The sequence below is a fragment of the Sceloporus occidentalis genome, unplaced genomic scaffold, assembly GCF_023333645.1.
Source record: "Sceloporus occidentalis isolate IW3139 unplaced genomic scaffold, rSceOcc1.0.p SCAF_76, whole genome shotgun sequence".
Taxonomy (NCBI): domain Eukaryota; kingdom Metazoa; phylum Chordata; class Lepidosauria; order Squamata; family Phrynosomatidae; genus Sceloporus; species Sceloporus occidentalis.
This window is the reverse complement of record NW_028317056.1, coordinates 2,106,687-2,125,460: the sequence shown is the minus strand read 5'-3', so window position 1 is coordinate 2,125,460 and position 18,774 is coordinate 2,106,687.

Sequence of the window (18,774 nt, the reverse complement as noted above, 5' to 3'; positions counted from 1 at the left end):
GACTTTAATATTATTACAACAGAACTGAGAGCCCCGATGGAATTCCGCGCCGAGGACGGCATGTATGCGGGACGTGTGGCAACCCGATGACGCCCGCGTTCCGAGACTTGTAGTTTAGCGAGATGCCGGTTGGAGCCCAAAAACCCCAGAGGGCATTTTCTCTGTGATCGCTGTGCCAGCGCCCGACATACTGAACACTGGAAAATTCCAAATGGAGAGGCTTCTGAAAAAAAAAAAATACCCCTTATTCATATTTATTGTAAGAACGCAGACACTCTCCCGGAGATGGGGTCTCGGATCAATACATTTACTAGGTAAAGTTATTATGACACGTCTGGTGACATCACGCTGATGAATACGGGTTTCTTTTTGAGGGGAGAATAATAAACCCCGGCTAAAAGCTTTTACTATAACTCAAAAAGTTCCATACAGACACAAAAAGTCAATAAGCCCAAAGAAAGCCTTTAGACCCTCAACGACAAGGAATGGCCCCTCTAACAAACCGCAGCAGCCTTGGTGCTGGAATACGGGACAACGAGACGGACAGGATCAGGACGATGAGGTACGTGGCCAAAGCCAGGATTCAGCAGCCGCCCCCCAAGGAAGCCGAATCATGGTTCAAATACAGGCAGGTTCTAGTAGACTCAAGAGCTTGCATTCTAATTCCACCCAACCAAGAAGGCGTCTCCTTGTCTCCCGATACCATCACGACATCCGACAGCCCAACACCTCGCCTGCCCCCAAATGTCCAGCTCTAGGGTATCATGGAGGCGTCAATCCCCGTGTCCAACGGCTCTTCACAAGCGACCCTCAATATAATTCTACTCTACAGACGGGATTCGGCGCCGTCTCACAGGGAGCGGCCCAATAAAGCCGGGTGCTCGTCCGACGTATGTCCAAGGACAGTTTGTTCTGAATGTTTTTTGTTTTTTTTTATGGTTACAAATTCTTAAGCATCTGACTTATTTTTAATGGTTTTTTTTTTTTTTTCCAGATCTTGGGAACGCTCCGGAGACCCCGGATGAAGAGCCGCTACTCCGCGTCACGGGAGCGGCATTGTGACACGCCTCCAAGTACCCACCCACTTCTCCGCCTACCGGTATCAGCTGGCCCACCTACTAGCCATTTACTTATCACCCATAACACAATCTCGGGCTTCTTCTCCAGGCTGAAGTCTGGAAAGCTCGTGCTGCGGATAAACCCGTTATCGCCGCTTCATTACTCTCGGTTAAAATGTCACCAGCTGACGGATCGGCTGACCCTGTCGGCCCGCGAGCGTGAAGGTCTCCATAGTGTCCGCGGGAGGTCTCTTCAGTGATGCACTTAGTTAATAATCACATACGTTAATGCTGGAAGGCACGAGGCAGAGAAAGTGAAGCTTCTGCAGAACTCCATGGAAACAGATTAATCGCTCCTCACTGCAAGAGTTTCTGCAGCAGCTGAGGCACGTAATAAAAAAAGTAGCAAAATATAATGGCCACTAAATGCAGTTATACGGTTTGGCCTCATCTGGTCTTCCTCCGCGAGGCTCTGTCTTTAGGACCAATACTATCCCGCCACAACTTTAACTAAAACAAAGCCCTGTACAGCGCATTTACTAAAAATTACATTAGATTGTAAGCTCCGTGGGGCAGGGATCTCATATACTCACCATTCCTTTGGTCCGTTACGTCTTTATAGCCCCTGGAGTTACGCGCCGTGTAAAGCGTTCCGCTCCATTCAGAACATCATCAATACACGACGACCGGTACAAATCACCGGCAGAGGCCGAGCAGCGGGACAGTGGGTTACGCTGGCAGAGCAGGGACTGTCCAGCGAGATCAGAGCCAGTTGGGTTACCCAGACTTCATTGTCTAGAGAGGTGTAATGGAGGACACCTGGACCCAGACAGAACCCCCAGCAGGCTGGATATGATGGGGGCAGTGGAAGGGTCCCGGTTGCCCTGACTTGTGGCCCCTGCTGGGGTGTGTGGGGTCTGCTCTGTTGCTCACTCGTGCAGACCCATCTTACCCCTCTCCCACCCCGCCATATTTACCATTTAATGATGTCATGCACCAAAGGCAAGAACGTGTACTCTTCCTCCTCCTCTTCAGTCACCTCCTCCTCCTCTTCCTCCTCCTCCGGTTCCTCTGCCGGTCTCGGTGCTCCCCCGGTCGCCATGTTTAGGGTGTAATTATTTCCCGGTAACCGCTGCCCCCCTCACAGCAGCAGGGACACATACGGGTACAGAGTGGGAGAGCTTTCGAGATGACGTGTAAAGCGGCGCGACGGCGCTCCTGATGACGCCACCAGAGCCTGGCGGCGAACAGTGGAAGTAGCACGTGGTTTGTGCCAGAGCTCGCTGCAGTGGAGCTGAAGGGCAGCCTGTGTATAGATCAAGAGGGCAGCCTGTGTATAGATGAAGAGCAGCCTTCCGGGGGGGGGGGGATGGTGAGAGGATATGTGCTGAGATGGTGGTAGATAAAGGGAACAGTCTCCCAGCAGAAGTGGCAGAAGCTAATACAGTGAGGGGATTTAACATGCATGGGATAGACGGGGGCCAAATAGGGGCCGATTTGCTGACAGGTATGAAATATTACCTTTTATTGTTATAAAGCGCGTTCCGGCATCAGCCTCGCTTTATCAAATCAAAAGGGGCCACCTAGCTTTGGGCAGATAACCAATTCAGCTACTAGTCTATTTGATCTATAGTTAATTAACACTTTAATTACTGGTGAGGTTAAGTAGAACGCTTTATTCACATTATTTTTACTTTAGTCTGGTGGTCGGTAGTCCTCTGTGCGGGGTGATGGGACCGGCTTGCACTTCTTCATAAAATTTATGGCCTCTCTTTTAGAAACGGCTACCTGTGCTGCAGTTCCCGGCCTCCACCTCCCATAAAAAAGCAGGATATACACACCTAAGAAAAGTATATATAAGCATTTGTATGATATGGGCGTTTAACAGCATCTCTAAAAACGACACCCTTGTTATAGACATCCATTAACCGTAAACGTTTTTCTTTAGGTGCGTAGCTGGCCACGGCCCGGCGGCCACTTTTCAGCGATCGAGTCATTTGAAAGGGAACAAGAAGAACTTTCAGTTTATTAATGAAAAGATGTGCAACCAAAATCACTTATCTGCTTATAAAGAAAGTGTTGAATCCTTTTAACATGTTTAATTTTACAAAGAGGGTGGTAGATGACTGGAACAGCCTCCCAGCAGAGGTAGTAGAGGGTAACAGAGTGAGGGGAGTTAAACATGCATGGGATGGGATAGATCTCATACGGAGGTTTCGCGTCCGGGAAGCTCGGGATAAATGAATCGTTTTGTTTTTCTTTATCTGTCTTTGGGTTCCGGGACGCGGCGAGCGCGCGGGTCGGGACTCCGTGTACGAAGCGCACGCCGCCTGTAATTAGGATGTTGTTGGTTTGGCGTTTGGCCGATTTGCTCGCGCAGCACAAAGCGCAGGAAGTTTGTCGTCGCGGACGGCTGCCCCCGTAATCTTCGCCAATTTCATTTATAAAACGTTCATCAAGTGATTCTCAATCTTGATTTTGGACGTTTAATGAGCTTCAGAAATTGAAAAGGGAAATGACTGCTTTTGTAAACTTTTTAAGATTTTCAATTTGCTTTTAAACGCCGAAAATGTATTTATTTTTCTTTGATTATTTTAGTCTATTATACACAAACATCTAATCTGCCGGTCGAGTCGCCCGTCTCTCCCGCTGTAACGACTCAAACCTTAATCAGTCGTTGGTCTCGTCTTAGATTCAGGAGCCGTATGTCTATCCCATGCATGTTTAATCCCCTCGCTGTATTACCCTCTACCACTTCTGCTGGGAGGCTGTTCCACTTATCTACCACCCTCTCAGTAAAGTAAAACTTCCTTCCATTCCATCTCAGCCTCTGACCCTCTAGTTCTTTCCACCAGCGTGAAGTCCGCACACGATGGTTCTCCTAGGCTGGACCCACCACATGTAGGCATCTTTTGGTGAATGACTACTAACCCGGAGACCACCTTAGCCGGTAAGTCAGTGCGAGATACCTGCCCGAGAGTCCTCTTCTACAATGAAACCACCGAACGCAATCAAGACGAGGGGAGGACTGGGTGATGGGAAATACGATGACCAAGAGGAGAGCGCAACGAGGGTAACGGAACCGCGGGGAGTGCTGAACCTTCTCCTGGCCAACCCTGAGCCGAGGAGTCAAAAGAGCCGGACATTGATCCGTACTTCATGCTTTCCGGATCGGCGCGTGGTTTGGTTGCCTCTCCGTGACGTTGAGATGCGGGTGTGAGCCCTCCGTGTGCGAAGATTCTCTATAAGCGTGGCCATTGAACACGATGTGATTGCTGAGTCCGTGACGCGGAAGAGATGACCGCCTTGAAGCGTGAGTGTTGGTGGAGTCGGGACGTGAGGTTCCAGCAGTTGTCCGCGTTGAAGCATCATCGGTGGAGGCGGCCGAACCATGGGGACCGGATGGCTGGAAGACTCACGAGCCGGAGATCCGAGGAGATAAAGACACAAAGTAGCGAATCCCCTCTGATCTCTGAACAGCCAGAGGTTTATTTCATGTAAGGAGATACAGAAACACAAGCGAGTTAAACATCAGCGCCCCGGCGATGCCCCCGGCGATGCCCCCGGCAAGCGCTGCGTCCGTCTTACCAGGTCACGCGTTACCCTCGCGAACCCGGAGCCCCCTGAGTGTTCTGATTCAGAGTCATTCTGTTGCTCGCCAGCCGTGGACTCGATTATCGCCCCGAGCGACGCCGACCGCTTCTGCTTTTGGTTTCTGGTCCTACGCAGGAGCCGTTACTTTATTTCTTTTAGGCTATAAAAAGAAAATGGGTTATTTTTATACCCCCCGCTCCCCCCCCCCCCCCGTCCCCTCGTTAAACCAGATCCCCTGTCTTTCTGTTCTGTTTGCAGCCTATATATAGTTTATTGACCTCATCCGGAGGACGTGAAATCCATTTTATTTTTCGGCGTGGAAATTAGTGTTTTATTTCCTTTTTTTTGTGTCTTTACAGGCTTTTTCGATACGTTACGTTTGTAAGAAATGATGATAAAACCATATTGCTGTAGAGAATGGTGCACCGTAGGAGCTGACAATCAACTAGAACAGACACAATATGAAGAAATGTTACAGTATGTAAAAAAACAAATAAAAGCTATAAAAAAAAATGAAAAAAACTAATTTATCTCCAGTATTTGGATAGTAACAACGTACGCCAAGGACACCGAGAAAAGCGGGGCCGAATGGGGCCGATCTGCCGGCGGGATCTAGTCGAGCTGCAGGTCCCTCTTGTACTATCGCTGTAAATATTGCTGCTATTTAAATCAAATAATAATAATAATAAGCGGCGGCTTCGTATAAATCAGGAGGAATCTAATAAAATACGTTTTCTGCGGCTGTAAATAAGTTTTTCCTCCCCGAGCGGCTGCTGTTCTGCGGCTGGCGGGTAATTATTGATCTAGAATTGGGTACAGAGGGTCACGGCTGCTAATGGCCGTTTTCTGTGGCCTAATTATTGCTGAAGAGCTCTGTTTTTGGATGAAAGCGCGTTTTCCTCGGCCATATCTGGGTCAGGGCGATAACCAGAAGCCGCTCGCTGAAATCTTTGTCCGTCTCCCGCGAGCGCAGAAAGGGAGGATAATCTTTGTAGAAGTCGTTGTGCCGTCTGCACAGATCACCAGCAGGACTCCGCCGTCTGCCTTTGTCGCAGGACGCCTCTCATCCTCCGCGTGGAGAAAGTAGGCGAACGGACTAGTCCAGGGGTCTCGAAGCTGTGGCCCTCCAGGACTACATCTCCCATGATGCTCTTTCAGCTAAGAGGCTGGCAGAGGAGTATGGGAGATGTAGTCCTGCAACAGCTGGAGGGCCGCAGTTGGGAGTTCCAGTGTACAATTTCGTTAGTTACCTCCCAGCTGTCCCTGTTTGTTTTGGGCAGTCCCTGTTTGGGCCGAAAATATCCCCTGCCACAGGATATACTCTCTGGAGACTCTCTATGTGCATGCGCAGAAAGCGGACCTTCTGCACAGCAAATAGTTATTGAAAGGGGCTGTTAAGTACGGGGGGGGGGTCTGCAGAGTCACCCCATGCATTTGCAAAGCGGACGCCGTGAAAGTTTAAAGACCACGGAATACGATGGCGCTATATATATAAAAAAATATATTAAAAAAAATTTAATTTTAAATTTTCAATTGAAAAAAATATATATTTTTTATTATTATTATTCATCATAAATTAAGCTTTCCTGGCCGCATTTTAATCAGATGGGCAGAAAAATTACATTTGCGTGCGTCTGGAGATACTATTATTATTTTCTTAGATTTTTTTTAATTTTTTTTTATAAATGGCTTTGTGTTTTGCTTTCCTGTCGCCATGGCAACGGACCCCTCGTCCCTTCTCATTAAAAGGCGATGTGGATCCGAGCCCGGCAGGGAGATTTTACCGGATCGTAGCTGGAATGAGCCGGTTTCCCTGCGGCCGGACAAAGGGAAACAATTTATGGACACTAATTACCTATTTTTTAGTTGTTTTTATTTTTTTTTAGCTCGTTAGGAGAATAATATTTCTTTTCCTGACCACCTGACAACGTCCTAATTCCCGCGGCTATTTTGGCGATGAAGAAAATAGAATAAAAACAGGAAACGATCCCTAATTTTTTATAAATCTTAAATCCAAAAACTAATAATAAAATGTTGAATAAAACCAAAGATTTTTTTGGTGTCTATATCATAAAATTACCATATAATTTACTTTTATTATTATTTTTATTTATTTTTTAAATGATGTCGAATTATGAAACATTATGAATTCATTGAAATGATTCGTTGACCTGGCCCCCGCTGCCGTCTCGGTGCTCCGGATTATTCCCCAGCGGTCTCTTCCGTTCAGCCTGACGCTCTCTCTGATAGCACCGGCCACAATGTAGCAAGAAAGAGTTTTTAATGAGTTTTCGCAATCCAAATATTATAGTTTTTTGAGGGTCGAATGGAACGATATCTGTGATTCCTCGAGGTCGGCTCGGGTTTTATATTTACACCCACGGCATCTCAGCCCTGCAGCCTTGATACCCAGCGGTGCGGCACCTAACAGGTTAATGGAGGCCGTGAACGTTTCAAACCAAATCTTATAGACAGACATAAAGTATTCAGATATCACGCGTGAGAGGAACTTAGGGACCTAAAATTATGGGGTGGGGGGTAATAAAGTGCGCCCCTTGTTGGTAATATCTGGAGGAATCTCCCCAGCGCTGTATACAGTAATATAACCCCCAGCGCTGTATACAGTAATATAACCCCCAGCGCTGTATACAGTAATATAACCCCCAGCGCTGTATACAGTAATATAACCCCCAGCGCTGTATACAGTAATATAACCCCCCAGTGCTGTATACAGTAATATAACCCCCAGCGCTGTATACAGTAATATAACCCCCAGCACTGTATACAGTAATATAACCCCCCAGCGCTGTATACAGTAATATAACCCCCCAGCGCTGTATACAGTAATATAACCCCCAGCGCTGTATACAGTAATATAACCCCCCAGCGCTGTATACAGTAATATAATCCCAGCACTGTATACAGTAATATAACCCCCAGCGCTGTATACAGTAATATAACCCCCCAGCGCTGTATACAGTAATATAACCCCCAGCACTGTATACAGTAATATAACCCCCCGCGCTGTATACAGTAATATAACCCCCCAGCGCTGTATACAGTAATATAACCCCCAGCGCTGTATACAGTAATATAACCCCCCAGCGCTGTATACAGTAATATAACCCCCAGCGCTGTATACAGTAATATAACCCCCCCAGCGCTGTATACAGTAATATAACCCCCCAGCGCTGTATACAGTAATATGACCCCCAGCGCTGTATACAGTAATATAACCCCCAGCACTGTATACAGTAATATAACCCCCAGCGCTGTATACAGTAATATACCCCCCAGCGCTGTATACAGTAATATAACCCCCCAGCACTGTATACTGTAATATAACCCCCCAGCGCTGTATACAGTAATATAACCCCCCAGCACTGTATACAGTAATATAACCCCCAGCGCTGTATACAGTAATATAACCCCCAGCGCTGTATACAGTAATATAACCCCCCAGCGCTGTATACAGTAATATAACCCCAGCGCTGTATACAGTAATATAACCCCCAGCGCTGTATACAGTAATATAACCCCCCAGCGCTGTATACAGCAATATAACCCCCCAGCGCTGTATACAGTAATATAACCCCCAGCGCTGTATACAGTAATATAACCCCAATGCTGTATACAGTAATATAACCCCCAGCGCTGTATACAGTAATATAACCCCCAGCGCTGTATACAGTAATAACCCCCAGCGCTGTATACAGTAATATAACCCCCAGCGCTGTATACAGTAATATAACCCCCCAGCGCTGTATACAGTAATATAACCCCCCAGCGCTGTATACAGTAATATAACCCCCCAGCGCTGTATACAGAAATATAATTGCTTTATGGCGATGCTAATGAAGTCCGTTCCTCCATAGACTGGAGCTTCTATTTCAACCCCATCCATAAAACATGCTGGAGTCTGGAATCCAGTTTTTCGGGGGCAATTAGATGCAAATAGGTAATTGATAATTATTTTTTCCCGTCCTATTTGTAATGAGACCTTCCCGGAATGTGAATCCCGCACTTCTCGCTGCTCCGGAGAGCTTACATTCACTTGGCGAGGTCCCCAGCGAGTTCCGGGAAGTCAGGTTGATTGAGAGCGGTAAAAATGAATGAATTCATAAAAATAATAATAAACATAAAAACAAAGCAGCCGACCAAAAAAAAACATTTTAAATGGGATTTTTCATCCAAAGGCACCCGACGGACGCATACTGAGTGCCTCTTGCAACATATCGGGGGGGGGGGGGATTTACTTCGTGGGCCGAGATAAAGATCCTGGTAGTTGTGAGAAATGGATCCCACTCACTGCGTGTGACGCTCATAGTTAGAGGTCATTCGCAGATATGGTTGAAGGTCAAAGATCCTACAGGGGAGAGGAGAATTTATTCCGCTCAATTAACTTTCTTCTGTTAAAAATATATTTTTCCCAACCTAAAAGTCTCATATTATTATTTTTAATTACCATTATTTTTACATAAAATCACTAATTTTTATTTTCTTACAGGAGCGCCCTAGAGCTTTTTTCATATTAAATGGAGTCCATTGCATTTTACTGCTTGCAAATAGGTGCAGGCGTTCTTGAGTTATAGGGGTTAGAAAACGAGGCCACCGTCTCATTTAACCCCTCCCTCTGGCTGCCTCTGCTGAAAACAGGAAGCATATGTCAGTCCACTTCCTGTACGTGCTCAGTAGCCTTCCCCTTACAGTCAATGGGAGCAGGGCACAGTCAATGGGAGAAGCTCTAGCCAATCAGATTTATGGTAGCTGCAAAAAAAAATAAAAAAATCTCAGCAATAGTTTTTAGTATTTGTCATTAAAAACCTTTATCTATATCTATATACGCCGCCTTTAATATTAGGGCGATTCGTTATGACGCAGGGACTCTGTCCATCATGGAAAGGAGGATAGAGAGAGTCCGTGAGTAATACTTTCAGTCGCTCCTTAATTGAATAATTACAGTTTTTCCTCCCCGGTTATTATTATTATTATGATTTCACTTGCAATCATGGAATTTTACTGCAAAATGACCAATACAACAGACTCCGCTAATTAGCATTTACTTATCATCCGCCTAATGAGCGGCTTCCTGTACTCGCCGCGCGGCCTGGATTCCCATATAAACACGGTGATTGGGTAATACTTCCCAGATGTCCCGATTTGCGCTGTACAGTCCCGATTTTGCTACTCTATCCCTACCGAGCTCTACCTCTGTCCTGAGACTCCATACTGCGCATGTGCTGGGGATGCTACCTCCCTAGGCCCCGATTGGCTGGCTGGGGGGGTTATAGAGGTCATTTTGAATTTTTAGCTTCGGTGATGTCATCGGTGCCGAACATGTTAGTTTTATAAATTAGTTAAAATCTGTCTTTTTTTATACAGCCACAGATTCCTCCCCCAGCTGCCTCCCATGCATGTGTTTAAATTCCCTTGCTGTATTAGCCTCTGCCACTTCTGCTGGGCGGCTGTTCCACTTATCTACCACTCGCTCAATAAAGTAAAACCTCCTTACATTTTTATCTAAAGCCCTACAAGCTGCAGATAAATGGGAGACATTTTTTGGAACATTGAGCCACAATTTTAATGGAAAACACACTATTTTTTATTATATTGTTTAAAAGCTAAACTTAACCATTCTGTTGCCAGCAGCGTCCCCTGCTTACCAACTGGCAGCAAAGGGGTTAAGTGTGAGCCGAATGCCCGTTTATTTGTTTTCTGTCAATCTATGGACGAGGAGCGCCCGGCGGGTAAACTTCACACATCTGACATCGAATCGCCCCGACGAGGCGACCTTGGCATACAACAGAGATAGGAGCGACGGGGCGCCCTGTGAGACGCGCCCTCGCTATCACCAGAGGAATTTAACCCCCCCGAAAACCAAACCGGGGGGCAAGGGGTTCATAGACCCTGCCGGCAGATCGGCCCCCGCCGGCCCCCGTCTAGTCTCCCCGTTTCTCCTGCTGTAAAGACTCAAACCTTAATCAGTCGTTGGTCTCGTCTTAGATTCAGGAGCCGTATGTCTATCCCGCGCATGTTTAATCCCCTCACTGTATTACCCTCTACCGCTTCTGCTGGGAGGCTGTTGCCCTTATCTACCACCCTCTCAGTAAACTAAATCATTGCCTTTGACCCTCTAGTTTTAGATCATCTTGTTCTACCATTTTGTGGAGAAAAAAAAAAAATGTATTATATTATTTTTTTTTATTTATATTTTTAGATTATTTGATTCGATTTATTTGCTGGAAATATTTAAAAAGATTTTTTTTCACCTGTTTCTTTATTTTTTATGATATTATGATTTCTTTTAATGACCGCGGTGCTATAAACACCACAAACCCCTCATGATTTGCCGGAGAGACTCGTTGTGCCAGAACACGTTGTGTCTCAGCAGCCTGATACGGACGCCGGTGACGCCGCGGTTACCGGCGGACGGGGAGTTCTGCTGTCCTGAAACGTTTTATAGACAGAAGCCGAACATAACGTCTCCCGGTGAACGCGGCGTTCCGGCCTCACCCCGGGAGATAACGTCCCGATCCCCCCCCAAAAAAGAACGAAGTGCGTCTCCCCCTCCGGAAACCCACCCGGGGCTACGTGACAGATGGCACGTATTAATTATTTAGGGCTTCTTTGTACGCCTGTCCCGTCGCCATTACTTCACATATATTCACCGTGTTTGTCGTTAAACAGTTTATGGGGGTCCGGAATCTAACACTAGAGGCTCGGAAACTGAGAAGGAATGGAAGGAAGATTTACTTTACTGAGGGGGTGGTAGATAAGTGGAACAGCATCCCAGCAGAAGTGGTAGAGGGTAATACAGCGAGGGGATTAAACATGCATGGGATAGACATACGGCTCCTGAGTCTAAGACGAGACCAACGACTGATTAAGGTTTGAGTCTTTACAGACGGGGGCCGGATGGGGCCGATCTGCCGGCAGGTTCTATGTTGTTTTGGTTTTTCCACCTGGCTGCCCTTTTAAATCCCGTTATCTCGCTGCTAATATTCCGCAGGGTTATTTTTATTTTACTTTGCATTGTTTTCCTTGTGCTATTTATAAGTCACTTTTTCCTCCCCGTGTTTATCTTTCCGTGTTTGTTGCTCACGGGAGGAGAATATCGACCCGGCTCTGAATTACCAGCGGGAAGTAATTAGCTAATTATTACAAGGGTCTTATTTTTCTTGCCGGTGCTGCAGGGTTTGTACGTCTCCAATTATTATTGTGTTTGTGACAGTAACGGGTTCTCTGCCCAGCGGCCACGCTGCACACGGAGTACGTTTTTAGGACGGACAGTCCCTCTTTAGGTCGAAAAGCCCCCTATTCCTCTTCCTTATCCCACCGCACACAATGTGTATTAGTGAGGATTAGTGTGACTATGTTTCTATAGGAGAAGATGAAGCCATAATCTAACACTAGAGGGTAAGAGGCTGAGATGGAACGGAAGGACTTTTTACTTTACTGGGAGGGTGGTAGATAAATGGAACAGCCGCCCAGCAGAGGTGGTAGAGGGTAATACAGTGAGGGGATTAAACATGCATGGGATAGACATACGGCTCCTGAATCTAAGACGAGACCAACGACTGATTAAGGTTTGAGTCTTTACAGACGGGCAGACTAGACGGGGGCCGGATGGGGCCGATTCTGCTGGCAGATTCTGTTTTATTTTAGAATATAAATTAATTTGTCTAAATAAAATATATTATATATAAAGGGTTTGGTCATCGGTCTTCTTTGAAATGATGGGAAATGAGAGCATAAAAAGGTCATGATGTAAAAAAAAAAAAACATTGTACAGCTCTGTGGAATATGATGGCGCTATATAAATAAATAATAAGAAAAATAATAATAAAAAATAATAATAATAAGATAAAAAATTAATAAATATTAATAAGAAGAAATAATATTAGTAATAAGTCAAAACAAATAATAGCAATAATAATACTAATAATAATACTAATAATAATAGTGATAATAATAATAATTGTTATTATTATTATTGTTATTATTATTACTGCCCCATCTATATCCCCTTCCCCTTGTTTTTAGATGATGGATTATGTGATATTATAAAAAAAAAAATAATATAAAAAAAAAAATAATGTATTGGCTTATAAATCAAAAGGGCATCTTCTGCACAAAATAACCTTTTTGGGGGGCCGGGAATTCTGAAATTCGTTTTGTATGATGACTTCTCCAGAAGCTGAGGGGTTAAAGGACATAAAAAGCAGAAATAAAAGCGCTGACGTCCAAGTGGAATCTTTGTCTCATTTTTGATCTTTTGAAGGATTATCCTGTTTTTTCTTTAATATGTCGAGTCTATTTCCTCTGGGATCCGCCGACCGGAGGAGTTATTGCCGCGTGATTCCGTGTCGATGCAGCGCCCGGGTAAGCGTGCTCATTAGGCGTGTTTTATCTGCGCTCCCCTGGGATTTACCGTGGAATTAACGTAGAATTAACGTGGAATCGACACGGGTTGGAGGCGGTGGGAAGTCCGTGGCGCACCGGGCCTTACGTGTGCGGAAAAACTTCAGATATCGCGATTTCGGTGATTCCGAGCAGCCCACGGCTCGCACCTTTTTCTTTTTTTTAATTACTTTAATTGTTGGGAAAACATTTAGTTGAAAAGGAAGGGACTATTTTATCTGGAGGAAGCAGAAAACTGTAGATAAGGGTGACAGGGTCACTTTAAATAACCTGTGTTCAAGCAGGGATTTCAGCTGTGATGTAGCAGCCAGAAAGCACCAGTCGCTAGGCTCAGGTATCATTAAATCGGAGTAAAATCGGAGTCAGCGTCAAACGGTGTGCCCCTGAGAATCTGCCCATTCACCCCGAGACTGGGGTAAAAACCCTTAGAATCTGTCCATTTTTGACGGGCGTACGTGGGAACTCCGGGGGTTTGACTCGGAGTCTCCGGGTCAATTTGCTCTCATCCGGGTGGGGGGAGGGGCATCCAGCCACACCCACTCCTCGTCCACTTTCCCTTCTAGTCAACACTGCCTGTGGCTAGACCTGCCCCTATGCCGAGTTAGCCCCGCCCCTTGCAAATCCACTCCCCAGAAAAGTGAGCTCCGGGGAGCCTGGATAGGAAAGTTCTCAGGTATGGGAAGGGCGGTCCTTTTGACCCCGTAAATGTATTTATGACCCCCAACTCGATGCTCTTCCTAGACCCCAGAAAGCTGGCTCCTAAATACCTGCACCCTCACCTCAAATATTATTATTATTTAGCCCCGCCCCTCGCTGGAGCGATTATTAGGAGTATAAATGGAATTCTGACGCGTTTCATGTCATATAATAACAGGTTTTAAATATCTCACATTTCCTCAAGTTTTTGTCACACTTTTGTCATTTAAACAAATTCGAGAATTAGTTAGCATTTTCGCGTCTCCATGGGAGAGGGACAAAAAGTCCTTGGATCCCCGGCACGCAGAGGACACGGAGTATATTTATCCGCGGCACAAAGAGACAGCCGGCCCGTGAGCTGCCACCCGCGGGACATCCAGCTCATTAACCCCACTAACCCCTCAAAAAATGTGTGTCCCACCATGTCAGCGGGACCTCCTACCCGCATCCCACCCATCTTTCCTCCCCTAATGCCCGTCTCTCCCCTCAAATGCCCCCTCTATCCTCCCCTGATGCCCTTCTTTCTTCCACGGATTCCCCTGTGGCCTAATGCCCCTCTTTTCTCACCTGATGCCCGTCTCTCCCCTCAAATTCCCCTTTATCCTTCCCTGATGCCCCTCTATCCTCCCCTGATGCCCTTCTTTCTTCCACGGATTCCCCTGTCACCTGATGCCCTTCTTTCCTCACCTGATGCCCGTCTCTCCCCTTTTATGCCCCTATATCCTCCCCTAATGTCCCTCTTTTCTCACCTGATGCCCGTCTCTCCCCTCAAATGCCCCTTTATCCTTCCCTGATGTCCCTCTTTTCTCCCCTGATGTCCCTTTTTCCTCCCCCAATACCCCTCTTTCCTCCCCTGAATATTTCCCATTCCCTCTCACTCTTCTCTTGTCTGTCTCTCTCCTCCGTCTCCCTCTCTTCTCTCCTCTCCTCCGTCTCTCTCTCCCGGGTTTTAATGAACTCTGTCCGGAGAAGTAGTTTGGGTGCCAGGAGAAAACACCGTACGGGCCGGGAGGCTGACGTGTTGCTGGATACACTTTGTCCCATAATCCTCCGAGGAGGTCACCGCCACAGGGGAGCCGCCAAACTTATTTGGCAACTTAAATATCAACAGAGTGCGGGCAGTTCGGAGGATCCGACATCCTTCGAGGGATTTGACTATGGGTTAAAACTGAAATAAATTAACAAAATGCTAATTTATATCAGAATATTTTCCCTGCGGACCCCGTATAATTACTAAATCGCTCCGAATCATAGAAACCGCACTGAAAATATATATATAATAATAATATATATAATATACCGGTATATATATACTGATATTTATATCTCCCCCATGACATCTATGTAGAAGTTCTTCAGAAGTAGAGCCACGGGATGAAGTTGACCTTCTATAGTCATAAAGTAATAGATTCTGGGATTATTTGGAGAATGCGGAAGACAATTTGTGTTAACGAGCCGGCACTGGGGCCAGAAACACGACGGGAAGCGAATAAACTGAGTGAAGAAGTCACAGTGAGAATAAATGATACTTTTATGAGACGTAATAAATCCGCTTTGCTTTTAGAACATATTTCTGGCTGAACATCGTGTTGGCTTCACCTTTATCCTGCGTTAATTGTGGGTAATGGCTCAGATGATCCTTCAATTGGCATCCACTGTCCGGCATTGTAAGGGCGTTCCGGGGCATCGCAGCAGCCAATCAAAACAGCCGACAAAAGCTGAGATGAATAAGCGTACCTGGCACTTTAAGGCCAGTGGCCCTCAAATAACCGTACCTGGCAAGTGCTTGGGTTGTACTCGGAGTCTCCGGGGGACTCTGTGTCTTCGTTTGGACACACCCACTCTCCGCCTTTATTCCTCTCCCAGCCCCATAAGCGTGGCTAGCCCTGCCCCTCACTAAGCCACTCCCACCTGAGAAGGAAGGGCTCGGGTGGTCCCAGGCATGCAGGTGGCTGCCGGGTGGATGTGTGCAGCCAAATGCTACATTTTTATACCCCCGTAGGGCACAGTCATATGGGGCAGTTCTGCCATTGGCTCACCAGGAATTTGCCCAGTGCGCAAGCATGGCCAGTCCGAGCCGGATTCCAACCAATTTTAAACCACAGAACTGTCGATAAGTCTTCAATTCTCTTAATTCTTACGGCCTTTAAAATTATTTACTGCCCTGCCCATAATGCCCCTCTCTGCCCTTTTAATGTTCATGTAAAGTATGTGATTGGCCCTGCTAGACAGAGTGCAGAGAAAAGGAACTTCTGCATCTACATGTTTTTCTAATCTTGATGATTTTGTTGGCAAAAAAATTGCCAACCAGAGCACCAAGGAGTTTCTTCCATCCTTAGTTTAAAAGGCGGGGGAGGGGGGGGGGGGTGTAAGGTGTAACTCAACCCACTTGGGATAAAGGGGTTAATATTAAAGCTCAATTGTAAATTGGGTTATTGGGTTCCGCAGCAGCACAGCGCGTATAGATCAGCGGCACAGAAAGGATGGCCGTGTTCTGGGCTTATCTCAGCAAACAGTGATTAGCATTCATATAAACCCTTCCCGTATTAATTAGTTATGTGATAGTGGAGCTTATTCGGCGATAGCAGCTGCTACTGTTGCTTAAATAGTGGAGTTATGTAATGTCCATTTACTTTGTGCAATCGGCACAAGGAGTGAACCGGTCCCTATTGTTGCTAAAACATATGCGTTATTCACAGGAGCTGAGTGCAGCTGCCTGACATTGTGCACACAACGCAACAGCCACCAAAAGGTTATCAAAGTCCTCGGCTGAGGAGGCCGCAGGGGACCCGCGGCACGTCGGTTACCGTAAGGGTTCTACAAACAAGAGTTGTGTTTGTCCCCAGATTACAGGGAGGGGGCTGTCACCATCACACCTTTACCATCACTAAATATTATATATCAATGCAATCAACGGATGTCATCTGTAATCAATGTGTGTGTGTGTGAATGTTAGCACGAGTGTGTATGTGTGTGTGTGAATGTTAGCACGAGTGTGTATGTGTGTGTGTGTGTGAAGGTTAGCGCGAGTGTGTATGTGTGTGAATGTTAGCACGAGTGTGTGTGTGTGTGAATGTTAGCACGAGTGTGTATGTGTGTGAATGTTAGCACGAGTGTGTGTGAATGTTAGCATGAGTGTGTATGTGTGTGAATGTTAGCATGAGTGTGTATGTGTGTGTGCGCAGTGGGTATTTTTGGCAATTGCAGTCATTAAAAATATTTTTTTCACACTAATTTAGAGTCAGAGGAGCAAAGGCGGCATCAGGGGAGGGAATGGGGGCAAAGAGGTTTAGCTGCCTACACAGGGACTCTTGGCAGGTATAATAACATTAAGCCGTTCTAAGCAATCGTTGACGTAGAACTCCGCAGTGCGCATCGTTGAGAGGCTGATGCAAAAATTACCTTCCCGAGAACGCGGCTGCGAGAAGCCGTTTGAGTAACGCGCGTATCTCCCGGCAGATCCTCTCATGTAACAAACCCGGGGTGGATTAATAAACGCTCTTCTTCCAGGAATATGACAGAAACACCACGGCGAAGCAAAATACTCCACGGTGCAAACCGGGCTAAACGCGCCGTCACCCGAGGATCCCATCGTATGAGCTAAAAACAAGAATTCTACTAATAATGCATACATTTGCAGAGATTTTCACATCGCTCAGGTTTATGGAGGAGATTTTGGTTTGATTTTTATAAAATATTTCAATGAGATCTCCTAATATAAGATTAAAAAAAATTCTCACAAATATCGCTCTGGGGGTTATATTACTTTATACAGCGCTGGGGGTTATTACTGTGTACAGTGCTGGGGGGTTATATTACTTTATACAGCGCTGGGGGTTATATTACTGTATACAGTGCTGGGGGGTTATATTACTTTATACAGCGCTGGGGGTTATTACTGTATACAGTGCTGGGGGGTTATATTACTTTATACAGCGCTGGGGGTTATTACTGTATACAGCGCTGGCGGAGGTTATATTACTGTATACAGCGCTGGGGGTTATATTACTTTATACAGCGCTGAGGGGTTATATTACTGTATACAGCGCTGGGGGTTATATTACTGTATACAGCGCTGGGGGTTATATTACTTTATACAGCGCTGGGGGGTTATATTACTGTATACAGCGCTGGGGGTTATATTACTGTATACAGCGCTGGGGGGTTATATTACTGTATACAGCGCTGGGGGTTATATTACTGTATACAGCGCTGGGGGTTATATTACTGTATACAGCGCTGGGAGTTATATTACTGTATACAGCGCTGGGGGGTTATATTACTGTATACAGCGCTGGGGGGTTATATTACTGTATACAGCGCTGGGGGTTATATTACTGTATACAGCGCTGGGGGGGTTATATTACTGTATACAGCACTGGGGTTATATTACTGTATACAGTGCTGGGGGTTATATTACTGTATACAGTGCTGGGGGGTTATATTACTGTATACAGCGCTGGGGGTTATAGTACTGTATACAGTGCTGGGGGGTTATATTACTGTATACAGCGCTGGGGGGTTATATTACTGTATACAGCGCCAGGGGTTATATTACTGTATACAGCGCTGGGGGTTATATTACTGTATACAGTGCCGGGGGTTATATTACTTTATACAGCGCTGGGGGGTTATATTACTGTATACAGTGCTCGGGGTTATATTACTGTATACAGCGCTGGGGGGTTATATTACTGTATACAGCACTGGGGGGGGCTATTTCTGTATACAGTGCTGGGGGTTATATTACTGTATACAGCACTGGGGGTTATATTACTGTATACAGCGCTGGGGGGTTATATTACTGTATACAGCGCTGGGGGGTTATATTACTGTATACAGCGCTGGGGGTTATATTACTGTATACAGCGCCAGGGGTTATATTACTGTATACAGCGCTGGGGGTTATATTACTGTATACAGTGCCGGGGGTTATATTACTTTATACAGCGCTGGGGTTTACGCGAAGCACAGGCTTGGTTTTGGGACAGTTCCCTGAAGAATG